This window comes from Oryctolagus cuniculus, chromosome 15 (genome assembly GCF_964237555.1).
Source record: "Oryctolagus cuniculus chromosome 15, mOryCun1.1, whole genome shotgun sequence".
In the NCBI taxonomy this organism is placed as follows: Eukaryota; Metazoa; Chordata; class Mammalia; order Lagomorpha; family Leporidae; genus Oryctolagus; species Oryctolagus cuniculus.
In genome coordinates, this window is record NC_091446.1 from 86,699,288 (window position 1) to 86,714,109 (window position 14,822).

The following is a 14,822-nucleotide window of genomic DNA, read 5'->3' on the forward strand; positions in this document are numbered from 1 at the left end:
ATACCCGTGCAGCCATTTCTTTGTTTCTCACACATGTAAAAATCAAACAGTTTATTGAACTCCAGTAATGCTAATACAAGTGCTCCAAAAACAGGCTTTTAAGAATATCAAGGGACCAGCATTGTTGCATAGCAGTTTAAGTCACTGCTTGCAATGATGGCATCCACATGGGTGCCCATTCGAGTCCCAGCTGATCCAGCTCCTTGCTAAAGCACCTGGGAAAGCAGCAGAAGATCACCCAAGTTCTTGTGCCCCTATATCCACATGAGAAACCTGGATGAAGCTCCTGGCTTCGGATCGGCCCAGCTCCGGCCATTGCAGCCATTTGGGGATGGAAGAATCTCTCTCTCTCTCTCTCTCTCTCTCTCACTCTGCCTTTCAAATAAATAAAATGAATCTTAAAAAATACAGAATATTGAAGAACCACCATTGTGTTCCAGTCCTGCAGCACGGGCCTCCACCTGGGCACCAGTTCTAGTCCCAAATGCTCCACTTCTGATCCAGCTCTCTGCTAATGTGCCCGGGATGGCAACAGAGGAAAGTCCAAGTGCTTGGGGCCCTGTACCTATGTGTGAAACCTGGATGAAGCGCCTAGCTCCTGGCTTTGGCCTGGCTCAGCCCCAGCCATGCAGCCATTTGGGTAATAAATCAGCAGATGGAAGACCTCTCTCTATCTCTCCCTCTCTCTCCTTGTAACACTGCCTTTCAAATAAATAAAATAAATCTAAAAAAAAAATAGAAGACTGAATGCTTGATCATTCAGCCTATTCAATTGAAAAGCATCCATTTTTCGGCACTGTAGTTTACCATACTCAGGTTTAACAAGACCAGATTAGGGATCTAAATTTAGCAAAAGACAGCCATCCTCAAGAATCCTCAGTTCAGGAGCCAGGTGCCTCCTCCGGGTCTCTGTCACAGGTTCAGGAGCTCATGGACTTGGGCTATCTTCTACTGCTTTCCCAGGCCACAACAGAGAGCTAGATTGGAAATGGAGCAGCCGGGACTTGAACCAGCGCCCATATGGGATGCCAACACTGCAGACCAGGGCTTTAACCCTCTGCACTATAGCAGAGGCCCTTCTAGTGGATTTTTGAAATAGCAACTTAGCATTTTTTTCCTAGTAAAAAAGGCTGTATTGTCCACAAAAAAATAAATCCTGGGACTGGCATTGTGGAACAGTGGGTTAAGCTACTACTGCCTGTGACACTGAGATCCTATATGAGTGCTTTTTGAGTCCCAGCTACTCCATTTCTGACCCAGCTCCCTGCTAATGCACCAGGGAAAGCAGCAGAAGGTGACTGAGTACTTGTGCCCCTGCATCCATGTGTGTGACCCAGACGAAGCGCCTGGCTTCTCTTCAGCCTGGCCCAGCCCCGGCACTTTGCCCATTTGAAAAGTGAACCAGCACAAGAATCTCTTTGTCTTTCTCTTTATATACATAACTCTGCTTTTTAAATGAATGAATAAGTCTTTGAAATGTTTTAAAATAAACTCAATACATTATAGTTTCTCTAGATATGTGTGCCATTTCTTTAGACAATTTATATTCTTACTGGCTCTGAAGTTGCACATGACTATAGTGTTCCCATCAGGGATTTCCTCAGTAGGTGCAGCGATCAGGGTATTATCTGCATACTGCAATATGGTTCTGTACACTTCAATTCCTTTGAATACCAACCCTGGGTTTCCTTGAAGATAGGAGAATTTTCAAACCAGCAATCCAGCAGTATTATTACTTCTGGTGAGAGAATGGTTCCTCCCATTCAAAAGCAAGTGTCTTGGGATTCAGAAAGAAAAAGGAAGCAGAGAAGTTATCTTAAATCCAGCACTGTATAAAACTTGCTGTCCATGGGTGGGCTAGCCAGTAGGGTGTAAGGATTAGATATGTTAGGGTGTATGTAGGATGTATGCCTGGACTGTATTACTGAAAGTACCAAGATCATGAACACATCTACAGTCTTTCATTTTTGAATGACTTTTAAAAACAGGTTTTACTTATTTTTCTTTGAAAGGCATACAAAGAGACAGAGTTAGTTCTTCCATTTGCTGGCTCACTCCCCAAATGTCCACAGCAGCTGGGCCTAGGAACTAGAAATTCAGTCTTCATCTCCCATGTGAGTGGCAGGTACCTACTTGAAACATGGTGCCTCCCAGGGTGCACAGGAGTAGGAATCTGGAGTCAGAGGCAGAACTGGAACACGAACCAAGGCACTCCCATGTGGAATGCAGGCTTCCAAACTGCATCATTTTTCTTTAAAGATTTTATATATTTATTTGAGAGGTAGAGTTACAGACAGAGAGAGGGAGAGACAGAGAGAAAGGTCTTCCATCCATTGGTTCACTCCCCGGACGGCCGCAATGGCCAGAGCTGAGCTGATCCAAAGCCAGGAGCTTCTTCCAGCTCTCCCACATGGGTGCAGGGTGTAAGCACTTGGGCAATTTTTCACTGCTGTCCCAGGCCGTAGCAGAGAGCTGGATCAGAAGAGAGCAGCCGGGACACGAACCAGCGCCCATATGGGATTCTGGAGACTCAAAGGCTTAGGTCCCTGTGCCACAGCGCCTGCCCACCCCAAGCAGCATCTTAGTCACTATGCCAAAGGCCCATCTGTTGTCTTGGCTTTTTAACAGGTAGAATGGGAGTATTGCATGGGAATATTGATTACAGCAAGGATTCCTTTTATAGATTCTGCTGTCAAGGGACACTGGTTTACCCAGGACCAGTGATTCACCTCTTTAATTCTACTCTTACTGGACTGGCAGTGGTCACTGATCCCCCTGAGTCTTGTGCCCACTTGTACAGATTAATTCAGCTTAGAACCTTTGCAGGAATTTGTTCTTGTTCAGGCACTGGTGTATTTGCAGTAAGTTTGAGCAGAAACCCTCAACTTTCAGGAACTTGGATCTAAATGTTCACTTATTCCCAGTTTATGAGGCTCCTAATTTAGATAGTGTCTCTTCCTAAAGGGGAACAGGACATTCTGATATAGGTATAAGGGAGTGCATTAACAGTTTTTACCCCTACTTCATAGACCGAGGGCTCTAGAAATCTTAGTCTTTTTCCTGATATTCTTTTATTGCTATATATTTTAAGAAAAATATTTATTTGAAAGTCAGCATTACACACACACACACACACACACACACACACTCAGATCTTCTATCTGCTGGTTCATTCCCTAAGTAGCCACAATGGCCAGGGCTGGGCCAGGCTGAAGCCAGGAGCCAGTAGCTTCATCCAAGTCTCACACATGGGTGTCAAGGGCCCAAGCACTTAGGCCATATTCTATTGATTTCTCAGGCACATTAGCAAGGAACTGTATCAGAACTGGAGCAGCCAGGACACAAACCAGTGTCTATATGGAATGCTGGCATTGTAGGAAGCAGCTTAAGCTGCTGTATCACAACATCAACCCCTATATTACATCTTTTATCAGATGCCGAGCATCCGTGACAACTTTCCAAACCAGAGGTGATAAGTGATGATAAGATGACAACTTTCCAAACCAGAGATAATAAGATGATAAGTATCTTGGTGACTTTGTTTTGTTTTCTGTTAAGATTTTTTTAAAATTTATTTGAGGAGCACAGTTACAGAGAGGGAGAGAGACCTTCCATTTGCTGATGCACTTCCCAAATGGCCGCAATGACTAGGGCCCAGTTACTGGGCCAAGCTGAAGCCAGGAGCCAGGAACTGTTCTGGTTCCCCATGTAGGTGCAGGGGCCCAAGGATTTGAGCCATCTTTGGCTGCTTTCCCAGGCACATTAGTAGGGAGCTAGATTGGAAGTGGAGTAGTCAGGACTCAAATTGGTGCCCATATGGGATGCCAGCGTCACAGGCAGCAGCTTTACCCTCTGTGCTACAACACCAGCCCCTGGCGTATCTTGGTGACTTTGGAGCTATTCAAACCCTTGCTTTGTCACTGGTTAAATGTGTTAAAGGGACTCTAACCTGCTCTATGAGGGCACCCCTTTACCTAGTTTGTGGGATCTTCAGGGTTCAGAAGCCAGGGGTTACACAGATAATGCTAGACTACTCAAAGATATAACCCTTATCACCATACAATGGGAGTCTGCTGAGACTTCCTCCAAGCAAAAATGCTCAGTGCAGCCCATGGGCATCCTGAGGGGCACTGATGCTGGAGCACACGCACAAGCTCTGTGGAGAGAACCAACACATGGGGCCTGATCCCCAAGTTCCAATAGCATGAACAAGCTAGCCTCGTGCTCTGCCCTGTCTTCTGCTCTGTTCATTAGAAACTGGGGAGTTAGAAGGCCAACAGCACTGAGGGGTGGGGTCCCATCTGGGCCACTCAAAATTTGGTCCTATTTCCTAGTGAGTTCTTAGCAGTGCACTGGGAGTTGTCATGCAAAGTAACTTGTTGCAAATAAGACCATGGTAAGTAATTTCTGAAGTCATGATTCCATGAGCCAGGAAAATTGGTATCATTAATTCTTGGGGGCAGGGGATGAATATATTAGTGGGGAAGCTTTGGCATCGCACAGGTGTGTACAAGAACATGCAGATGCAGCTCAGCAGCATGTCCCAGCGTATATGGTGTGTTAGAGCAGGAAGGCATAGTTTTTCTGGAATGGAGACCTTAGCATTAACATGAAGCAAAAGGTGACCTTTGGATACTTTGTGACTGTCTGCAGTCTTTTCTTTTGCAGTAGGATCTGATCCATTCCCAGGCGCTGTGGATTTCGTATCTTCCTGCAATGTGACTGAAAAGTTGAAGACAGCTTTGGAGAGCATCAGGTGCTTTTAGGAGCCACGGTCAAATCTTGGTCCAGCTGGGGCATCAGCCAGTGAAAGCACCCTGGTGCCATCTGCCCTTCTGTGTATCTACAACTTTTTCAGGGGGTTCTAAGAACTCAGAATTGGCCGGAGTTTTCTTCAGGGTAGAGTCTTAGCTCCAGCCAAATTGGCACTTTCAGACGAAATCCCCAATTCTATTGGTTGTTCAGAAGATATATTCTTGTGCTGATGTAAATAAACCTCAGGGAAGCCATCATCTCACTGAGAATGTTGTACCTCTGGCTGGGCAGAGGTACAGGAGGCCAAGCTGTAGCGTTTCCTTGCAGATGGGAGCCAGCTAGAACTCCAAGTGAATGGTCTCCCTGGGTATTTTCCCCTGCTGGCTGCCAGGAAAGATCAAGAGAGCCCCACTGGTCCATCTCTTTAATGAATGAACGTGTGTGTGTGTGTGTTTCCTATGTTGTGAGTCCCTTTGGGCAATGCTTCTGTTGTATATTTATGGTGTATGGATTTAATATGGTAAAACATTTACGTCTCATATATGTAACTAAATGCTTGTACTCCTAAGGATTAAAATTCATGGGACTTCACCATAGGGAATATAGAAAGGCCATAAATATATATGTGTATGTTAGTTTATACCTGCATAAACACATACATTATATGGATATAAAGAAACTGTAACTCAGGATTTCAGTGTTGGTGAAGGATCTTTATGGGTTTCTCCCTCAAAAATTTCCTCTCGGGTAAATGAACTCACACACAAGCAACTTTAAATTAATAAGTAACAGCAATTCTTTCTAAGCATAAGAATAGAAAGAAAATAGACGTCAAATCTACAGAATGGACAATCAGTATACAAAGAAAAAGAAACCTAGTACAAAGAAACAAACAAAATTTGAATCAAACATGTTTTTTATTTCAGAGAGGCCAGGGAGCCCTCTTTTCCTCTATTGGTAAAATCTTCTTTTTTTAAAGATTTATTTATTTCTTTAAAAGTCATAGTTACACAGAGAGAGGAAAAGCAGAGAGAGAGAGAGAGGTCTTCCATCCGCTGGTTCATTCCCCAGTTGGCCGCAACGGCCGGAGCTGAGCCACTCCGAAGCCAGGAGCCAGGAGCTTCTTCTGGGTCTCCCACGTGGGTACAGGGGTCCAAGGACTTGGGCCATCTTCTACTGCTTTCCCAGGCCATAGCAGAGAGCTAGATCAGAAGAGGAGAAGCCAAGTTTTGAACCGACGCTCATATGGGATGCCAGCGCTTCAGGCCAGGGCTTTAACACACTGTACCACAGTGCCAGCTCCTGTTGGTAAAATCTTTGTCAAAGAACATTCCAGGAGAATTTGTTGATCATTCCAGCTGACCTCTGGCTGACATAAACACTTGGGGCCCGGCCCTTCAACCAGACCTAGCTAAAATTAAAACATTCCCAATATGATGCTGGCTTCCTTCACACATAGCTGCACGAGGATAAGAAGCCATATTTTGAACAGGTGATAGGATTTGCAGTGTAGCCTCACAATGCTGAGGATGGAGCTCAGGGTCTACCTTGAGGAGAACTTGCTGTGAGGCACTGGGAATACATAGGAAGGAAGAGGGCTTCAAGTAAGCGCACAAGCTTTCCAGGGTTTCAGATATCTATGGAACTTTGGAAATATCCCAGAGCCAGGGTAAGAGTTGCTATCTCTGGAGACTTAACATTGTCCAGTAATTTCTTTCCATGTCCACATGGATGCAGACATGGTCCCCCACAGTCCCCACTACCCCAGGTGGGAGGTTGCCTGCTCATTATCTAGACTGGACAAAGCTGGGAATCAAGGTGCCTTGAGGACTCCTTTTCCAGGTACCCTACAGACCCAAGGATAGATCAGATGTCTGTTTAGAGAGACTTGGGAGGGAGCAACATCAATGGGTTTAAATCAGAATATTAGGCCTCCCCATTCAAAAGTAGATGGATGAGGAGTATAGGTAACAGGGGTTTCCATTTCAGGCCAAGAGGTTCAGGCCCAGGTATTTACAGGTGTGGTGCTGGGATGATGATGTGCGTCCTAAAGGCAAAGAGTTGGGCATAGAGGACTCAGGCCGTTCAGAGAACCTTTGGGCTCTCAGCCCTAGGAAGCTTTCAGATAACACTCAGGGCTTCAGTGTTGGTGAAGGATCTTAACGGGTTTCTCCCTCAAAAATTTCCTCTTGGGTAAATAAACTCACACACAAGCAACTGTAAATTAATAAGTAACAACAACACAAATATGTATGTGTTCACATGTTAGTATGTATAAATGAAGGTAACATGTAAACATTACAATGAAAATATATGGAGGATCTATGAAATGCATACAGTTTATTCAAAAACATGTTTCTCAATCTGTGGGTGATTTGTTGTACCATGTAGGATACCACAGTGCAGATTATTTTATATAGGTACACTTACATGTGTAGAGCTATACCTTACAACTAAATTATATGGATAAATACAGCTTTTAAATCTCCCAAACAGGAGTATATAAATGAATGTATAATAAGTGTGCAACAGATGTGTAAAAGCATTACCCAAGGAAGCGCTACAAACACAAACACTCTGGTTCGTTTAAACAAGAATGAGGGCCAGCATTATGTCATAGAGTTAAGCCCCTACCTGCAGCATTGGCATCCGTATGAGCACCAGTTCAAATCCCAGCTGTTTCACTTGCAATCCAACTCCTAATGGCCTGGGAAAGTAATGGAAGATGGCCAAGTCCTTGGGCCCCTGCACCCATATGAGAGACCTTCAGCTTGGCCCAGCTTCAGCCATTGCAGTCGTCTGGGGAGTGAACAAGTGAACAAGTGGATAGAAGACCTCTCTCTCTCTCTCTCATGCTTCCTTTCAAATAAATAAAATAAGTCTTAAAAAAAGTAAACAGGGGCCATTAAGGTGCTAATGGAAACCTTGTCTTCTGAAAACTGAATTGAAAGACATCCAGAATCTTTTAGTGCCTATTCCAGCTGCTGTAAACGAACAAGGAGCTCTGGACCAGGCACAAAGTAAGCTCTCCAGAATAAGAAAAATCTGAAAAGCATAGTTTTAGTTTTTAGTGTTTATTTGCTTATTTTCATCTATTTGAAAGGCAGAAAGAGAGGGCTAGATCCTCCATCTGCTAGTTCACTCTACAGATGATTGCAACAGCCATAGCTGGGCCAGGTTCAAGCCAGAAGCCAGGGATGCCTTGTGGGTCTCCCACGTGTATAGCAAGTACCAAGCACTTGGGCCTTTACCTGGTGCCCTACCAGGCGTATTAGCAGGAAGCTGGCTCTCAAACTGGCACTCCAATATGGGATGGTGGCATCCCAAGTATTGTCTACTTTTGTTAAGATGGTAGAGGATAACGAAGCAGTGTCCAGCGTTCTGCAGGTTGAGCAGTGTAAATATAGAACACAGGGAGCAGCCGATCCAGCTCCCTTCATTTCTACACCACCCAGGTAATACTAAACAAGGTACATTTCAGAAGAGAGACCTGGACCCCAGAGACTGGTTTAGAAATGCTGAGGCCTCCCATTCTTATCCATCCCTGTGGTTCCAAATATGTTATCTTTATTCCCCTTATACCTTAATCTATCTGCTAAATGGGTTATAGAGAGCTGTCGATGTCACCTCACTAATCATTCAACTATTGTCATGTAACCCCAGTTTTTGTTCCATTACTTCTTAAATGCCCATCCACAACTAAGAAACACTATTTTCCATAAACTGCATGCTTTTTTTTTTAATGATTTATTTTAGCAGCAGAGTTACAGAGAGAGGAGAGACAGAGTGAGATCTTCCATCTGCTAGTTCACTCCCCAAATGGCCACAACAGCTGGAGCTGGAGCAGTCCAAAGTCAGGAGCAAGGAGCCTTTCTGGGTCTCCCGTGTGGGTACAGGAGCCCAAGCACTGGGGCCTTCTTCCGCTGCCCTCCCAGGTGCATCAGCAGAGAGCAGGATCGGAAGTGGAATGGCCAGAACCTGAACTAGCACCAGCCCCCTTGCATGTATTTTAAAAAAATTGCATAACGCGGGGCAAACATTTGATCTAGTAGTCAAGATTCCTTAATCCTTTACCAGAGTGCCTGGAGTTGATACCTGCCTACAGCCCCTGACTTCAGCTTCCTGCTAATGCATATTCCAGCAGGCAGACATTATGGCTCCAATAACTGGGATCTTGCCGCCCATGTGAGTTCCTGGCTCCCAGTTTCAGTATTGGCTCAGTCTTGGTGATTACAGACATCTGGGGAGTGAACTAGTGAATTATGGGAGCTCCTTCTCTCTGCCTCTCAAATGAGTAAAATGAATTAAAATTGTAACAAACGTTAATTAGTAAGAGGGTATTTGGTTTGTTGAGTACAAGGGAGATAATGTAAATTTGTTTTTCTAAGAATTTAAAAAAATGTTCCATTATATCCCTTACAAAGTGTTTACAATTTTAAAATCAGTGGACATAAATATGTGATTTCTTGTTCCTTAGTTTAACCCTCTCATTTCTCTGTATTCAGTTCTGCCCAGCCTTCTCCCCACACCTCCAACACTGGGTTGATTTAACTCACTGAAGAGCACCCACCTCCCCACTGCATAATGAACTGCTCTCACTCAGCTCTCTCTGTGCTGTTCACCATATACTACACCCACTGAAGTCACTGCCATGGTCACTGAGGGGATTATTTCCTTACCAATGCCATGAGATAGAGGGAAAGAATCATAGTCTCTCATGTTCCTTCTCTGCAAGAACATCCTTAATGGAGAATGAAATGTTAGTATAAATGTGGGGAAATATATCAATTTTTTAAAGATTGATTTTATTTATTTGAAAGAACTACACAGAGAGAGGTAGAGACAGAAAGAGAGAGGGCTTCCATCCAGTGGTTCACTCCACAAGTGGCTGCAATGGCCAGAGTGGGACCGATCTGAAACCAGGAGCCAGGAGCCAGGAGCTTCTTTCGGGTTTCCATCATAGGTGAAGCGGCCCAAGAACTTGGGCCATCCTCAGCTGCTTTCCCAGGAGCATTAGCAAGGAGGTGGATTGGAAGTAGAGCAGCCGGGACTTCAACTGGTGCCCATATGGGATGCCAGCTCTGCAGGGCTTTAACCTGCTGCACCACAGTTTCAGATCCAGTATATTACTTTTTAAAAAAAACACTTAATTATTTATTTGAAAAGCACAGTATTAGAGAGAGGGAAAGACAGAGAGGTCTTCCATCCTGTGATTCATTCTCCAAAAGCCAACAGCCTGGAACTTGCCATTATTCACTGCATACCCAGGCTGTGGGAGCTGGATTAGAAGTGGGACCGCCAACCTGAGCTCATATAGGATGCTAGCATCACAGGCAGAGGCTTAACCCACTGATCGGCCACACTGGCCAGGATATCATTTCTTGATTATTCCCTGGCCTGCTCTATATCTACCAGAGCCTTAGTGACATAGAACCAGAACTAGTACTCCTGGGTGCACTTAGAAGTTCTAGTTAAGGAAATTTCCCTTCCTTCTTTCCTTCCTTCCTTCCTTCCTTCCTTCCTTCCTTCCTTCCTTCCTTCCTCCCTCCCTCCCTTCCTTCCTTCCTTCCTTCCATCCTTCCAGATTTTATTTGTTTACTTGAAACTCAGAGTTACAGAGAAGCAGAGGCAGAGAGGTCTTCCATCCACTGGTCATTTCCCAGATGGTCGCAACGGCCGGAGCTGCACTGATCCAAAGCCAGGGGCCAGGAGCCTCCTCCAGGTCACCCACGTGGGTGCAGCCATCTTGTGCTGCTTTCCCAGGACATAGCGGAGAGCTGGATTAGAAGTGGTGCAACTGGGACTCGAACTGGCACCCATATGTGATGCCGGCACTGCAGTTGGCAGCTTTACCGGTTACACCACAGCGCCGGCCCCTCCCATTTACTTTCAATGGGTCCCGTTTGTTAAAGCAAGTCCTACTCCACTGCTGCTGCTTTGCTAAGAACTCAGCAGACACCACTCTGTCTTCCTGGATCCTCACCAAAGGAGAATTTGATAAATAAATAGAGGAAAGCTGGGAAATCAACAGGAGAAATGGAATCAGAGTCTTTCCCAGTATTCCTACATAAACCAGTGATGAATCTGCAAGTATTCACCTGGGAGTGACCTGTGGCCAGCCATACCTACGTGTACTTGTAGAGTAACTTAAGAGCACAAGGGGAGTCATTTCTTCTAGGGTCAGGTAGAAGAGAACGCAGATACTGCATCTCACAAGGAAAACCATGCCTTTATTATGGAAAAAGCACATGGTATTAACTTTACATCCATAACATCTACATGTACAGTTCAGGAGTTATAAACACACAGATAAACACTGCAGTGCAACGGATCCCTAGAGCCTCTTCATCCCCTCCTGCCATCAGTAACCACCTTTCTATTTCTGGGTGTCAATTTCTTAAAAAAAAATATATATATATATATATATACATATATATATATATATAACAGAGAGGGAGAGACAGCTTTCATCCACTAGTTCACTCCCCAGATGGCTGCAATGGCCAGGACTGGGCCAGGCCAAAGCCAGGAGCCAGGAGATTCATCTGGATCTGCCATATGGGTGGCAGAAGCCCAAGAATGTGGACCATTCTCCACTACTTTGCCCAGGCCATGAGCAGGGAGCTGGATCAGAAGTGGAGAAGCTGGTGCCAACCAGTGCCCACATGGGATGCTAGTGTCACAGATAGCAGTTTTACCTGCTATACCACAATGCTGTTCCCTACTTTCTAGGATTTTGACTGCTTTAAATACTTTATATTGGTGGAATATTATAGAATTTTTGTTTGATTGGCTTATTTGCATATCATGATGTCCTCAAAGTTTGTGTCACAGGAATTCCCTATTTTCTGTGGCTATATAACATCCCACTATGTGTACAGACTTCATTTTCTTTCTTTCTTTCTTTCTTTTTTTTTTTTTTTTTTTTTTTTTTTTTGACAGGCAGAGTAGACAGTGAGAGAGAAAAAGAGAGAAAGGTCTTCCTTTGCCGTTAGTTCACCCTCCAATGGCCGCCGCGGCCGGCGCACTGCGCTGATCAGAAGGCACGAGCCAGGTGCTTCTCCTGGTCTCCCATGGTGTGCAGGGCCCAAGCACTTGGGCCATCTTCCACTGCACTTCCGGGCCATAGCAGAGAGCTGGCCTGGAAGAGGGGCAACCGGGACAGAATCTGGCGCCCCTACCGGGACTAGAACCCGGTGTGCCAGCACCGCTAGGTGGAGGATCAGCCTATTGAGCCACGGCGCTGGCCCAGACTTCATTTTCTATACAAATTCATCTTTAGAGACATTCCTTCTGAACCTCAGCTATAGTGAACTAGGCCGTTTGAAAAATACTCGATGAGAATATTCACACACAAGAAAGGCAATCAGACAGCAGTGGATTAAGTAGCAGGAACTGTCAAAAACTCACCTCCCAGAAAAGAGAATATTCAATGGGGCTGGTGCTGTGGAGAAGTGGATAAAGCCTCCTCATGCAGTAATGGCATCCTATATGGGCACCGGTTCAGGTCCTGGCTGCTCTACTTCTGATCCAGCTCTCTGCTATGATCTGGGAAAGCAGTGGAAGATGGCCCAAGTCCTTGGGCCCCTGCATCCACGTGGATGACCCAGAAGAAGATCTTGGCTCCTGGCTTTGTATCATCCCAGCTCTGGCCATTGCAGCCACTTTGGGAGTGAACCAGCCAATGGAAAACTTCTCTCTCTCTCTCTCTCTCTCTCTCTCTCTCTCTCTTTCTCTCTCTGCCTCTGTATAACTCCACCTTTCATATAAGTAAATAAATCTTAACAAAAAAGAAAAGAGACTATCCATACAAAAAATCAGTAAGATAGCAGATTTGACACATTAGGTCATTCAGAGAGCATTCCACATAACAGCAGCACAATACTCTTCCTTGCTATTCTCCAGTGGGATCACCTGTTCAGAAATTAAATGTTCACAAATTTAAGAAAATTAGACTCATACAGAGTATCTTTCCTAAATGTAATGAAATAGAAATAGAAATCAATACCTTGAGAAAAAAATCACATATGTAGATGTTAATCTACCCATTGTCAAATTTTTGCTTAAGGAAGAAAGCAAAAAGAAAACTCGAGCATAACCCAGTACAACCGTTTTGATTTTTGAGCTGGAAACTATATCCCTCAGGTCCAGGGATGGATACAGGATAAAACAGGTGTAGTGGAAGGCCACTAACAGAGAATCTGTGAGCGCTGAGAACAGTAGGGTTCTTTAAACAGGGCAGAAAGAACTCTTATTATTCTTCACAGCACAGAAAGGAACTCTGGCTGCTGATGCTCATGTACAATTGAAAGGCAGACTGTAGGATCGTCAGTGTTTCACTGTAATGTAAGTGCTTCCCAGGTGGTTGAACTTTATTTTGAAAACTGAGCAATTAAGCTCCACAAAAGTATTTGCTGAACAACTTGTTTTATTCATTCAACAAATGTTCATTGCCCATCAAGCTCTGTTCTTAGTGTAAGGGGTAAGTCACCAGGAGTCACAAGGTCATGATCCAGAGGCTGCATCTTAATGGGTCTCACACCAGAAATGAGAGAGATCTGCTGGTTCATTCCTCAATGGCCACAACAGAAAGGGCTGGGCCAGGCCAAAGCCAGGAGCCAGGAGCTTCAACTGGGTCTCCTACATGGGTGCAGGGGCCCAAGTACTTGAGCCAATCCTTTACTGCTTTCCTTGACACATTAGCAGAGAGCTAGATCAGAAGTGGAGTAGCTGGGACTTGAACCAGCACCCATATGGGATGCTGTCACTGCAGGTGGTGGCTTCACTCATTATGCCACAGCGCCAGCTCCAGACATGAGTGCCTGAATGAAAACTCACAGGGAGGCAGTTGTAAGTGCTATAAAAATACGAATCTGGACAGAGAATGAACTGGATATAGACAGGCTGCTTTGGGTACTATTCAGACAAATCAATCCGTGTTAACAAGCTCACCCACCAACACAAAGATGACTGATGATGTCCCGCATCACAGTAGTGTGCACACATTACCCTGGGATGCGAATTGTAAGGCCCATTCTTCTTAGGTGAAGTCTATGGCCATATACATAAAGGTCATTGATTTCTGAAACATCAGACATTCTGCTTTGAACAGAACCTTACCTACCAATACACAGAAGATTTCAGTAGACCTGCCAGCACTGGAGATGGTAGAGTTTGTGTTGAAATCTGCCCCTGTGTCTGAGATTCCAGACAACTGTTTGTCTCTTGCCTTAGACACTGCCTTTCATACATGTTAACACTCTTGCACATACTCTGAACACAAAGTAGCTCCAGTTACAGAGGAAATCTCATGAGGGATGGTTTGATTTTACCTGGTCCTAATCTATTAAAATATCTGATTTCCTGAGAGGTGGTTTTAAAATTTTTTACTTGGGATTTATTTCATAACTAAAATCTCCCATGAATTTCCAAAAACTCATCAATAGGCAAACAAAATCAATAGGCAAACAATAACCATTACCTGCTTTTTAGCAAGTGTGACAATTAATAAATATTAATTTGCCTCAACTTCACTTTTCTCATTTGTAAAATAATTTTTTAATTTTGTAGAATATTATAGGATTCAATAAATACAAGTGATAGATGTAGTCGTCATCAAATGTCATCACCTTGAAGCACTGTTCACCACTATCCAGGCCTGAACAGCTTCCTCCACATTTGGGATCATAAGTGAGGCTTCTCATCTCCAAAGAACTTGGATGTGGTAACAGCACAAGCCAGTGGCTCCAGAACTGCTATAGAGAGGGGAGGTGATCGCCACACTGTTCTTATACTATTGGACTGCCTTTTCCTCTTGTTTTCTGTGGGACCTCACAATATCATTTCTTGTCATCTCTTCAGGATCTTTATCCTATGTCTCTGTTAACACTTTAACTGAAAGCTCTTGATGGGTTCAGATTTTCTAGTGTTTCAAAAATGACCTCTGTACCCTACAGTTCACATGTGTAGACACATTCTCCAGAAGGCATTCTCAAATTTTTCTGGTGTCTAATTAGAATAAATTTTAGTACAAGACTTTGTTCATGACATTAGTGCAAAGGCTAATT

At 44.3% G+C, this 14,822-nt stretch overlaps 1 long non-coding RNA gene across 2 annotated transcripts in view; it reads right to left on the reverse strand.

Moving 5' to 3' along the window:
- The window catches only part of LOC138845435 (uncharacterized), a 38,651-nt gene that overhangs the window by 11,623 nt on the left and 12,206 nt on the right, over nucleotides 1-14,822 (reverse strand). Inside the window, exon 3 of one of the 2 annotated variants that reach the window (XR_011382689.1) lies at nucleotides 2,270-5,957. The exons of the other annotated variant lie outside the window; for it this stretch is intronic. This is a non-coding gene — a long non-coding RNA (uncharacterized lncRNA). Of the gene's footprint in view, nucleotides 1-2,269; nucleotides 5,958-14,822 lie in introns of those variants that run through there. 2 annotated transcript variants of the gene reach the window in all.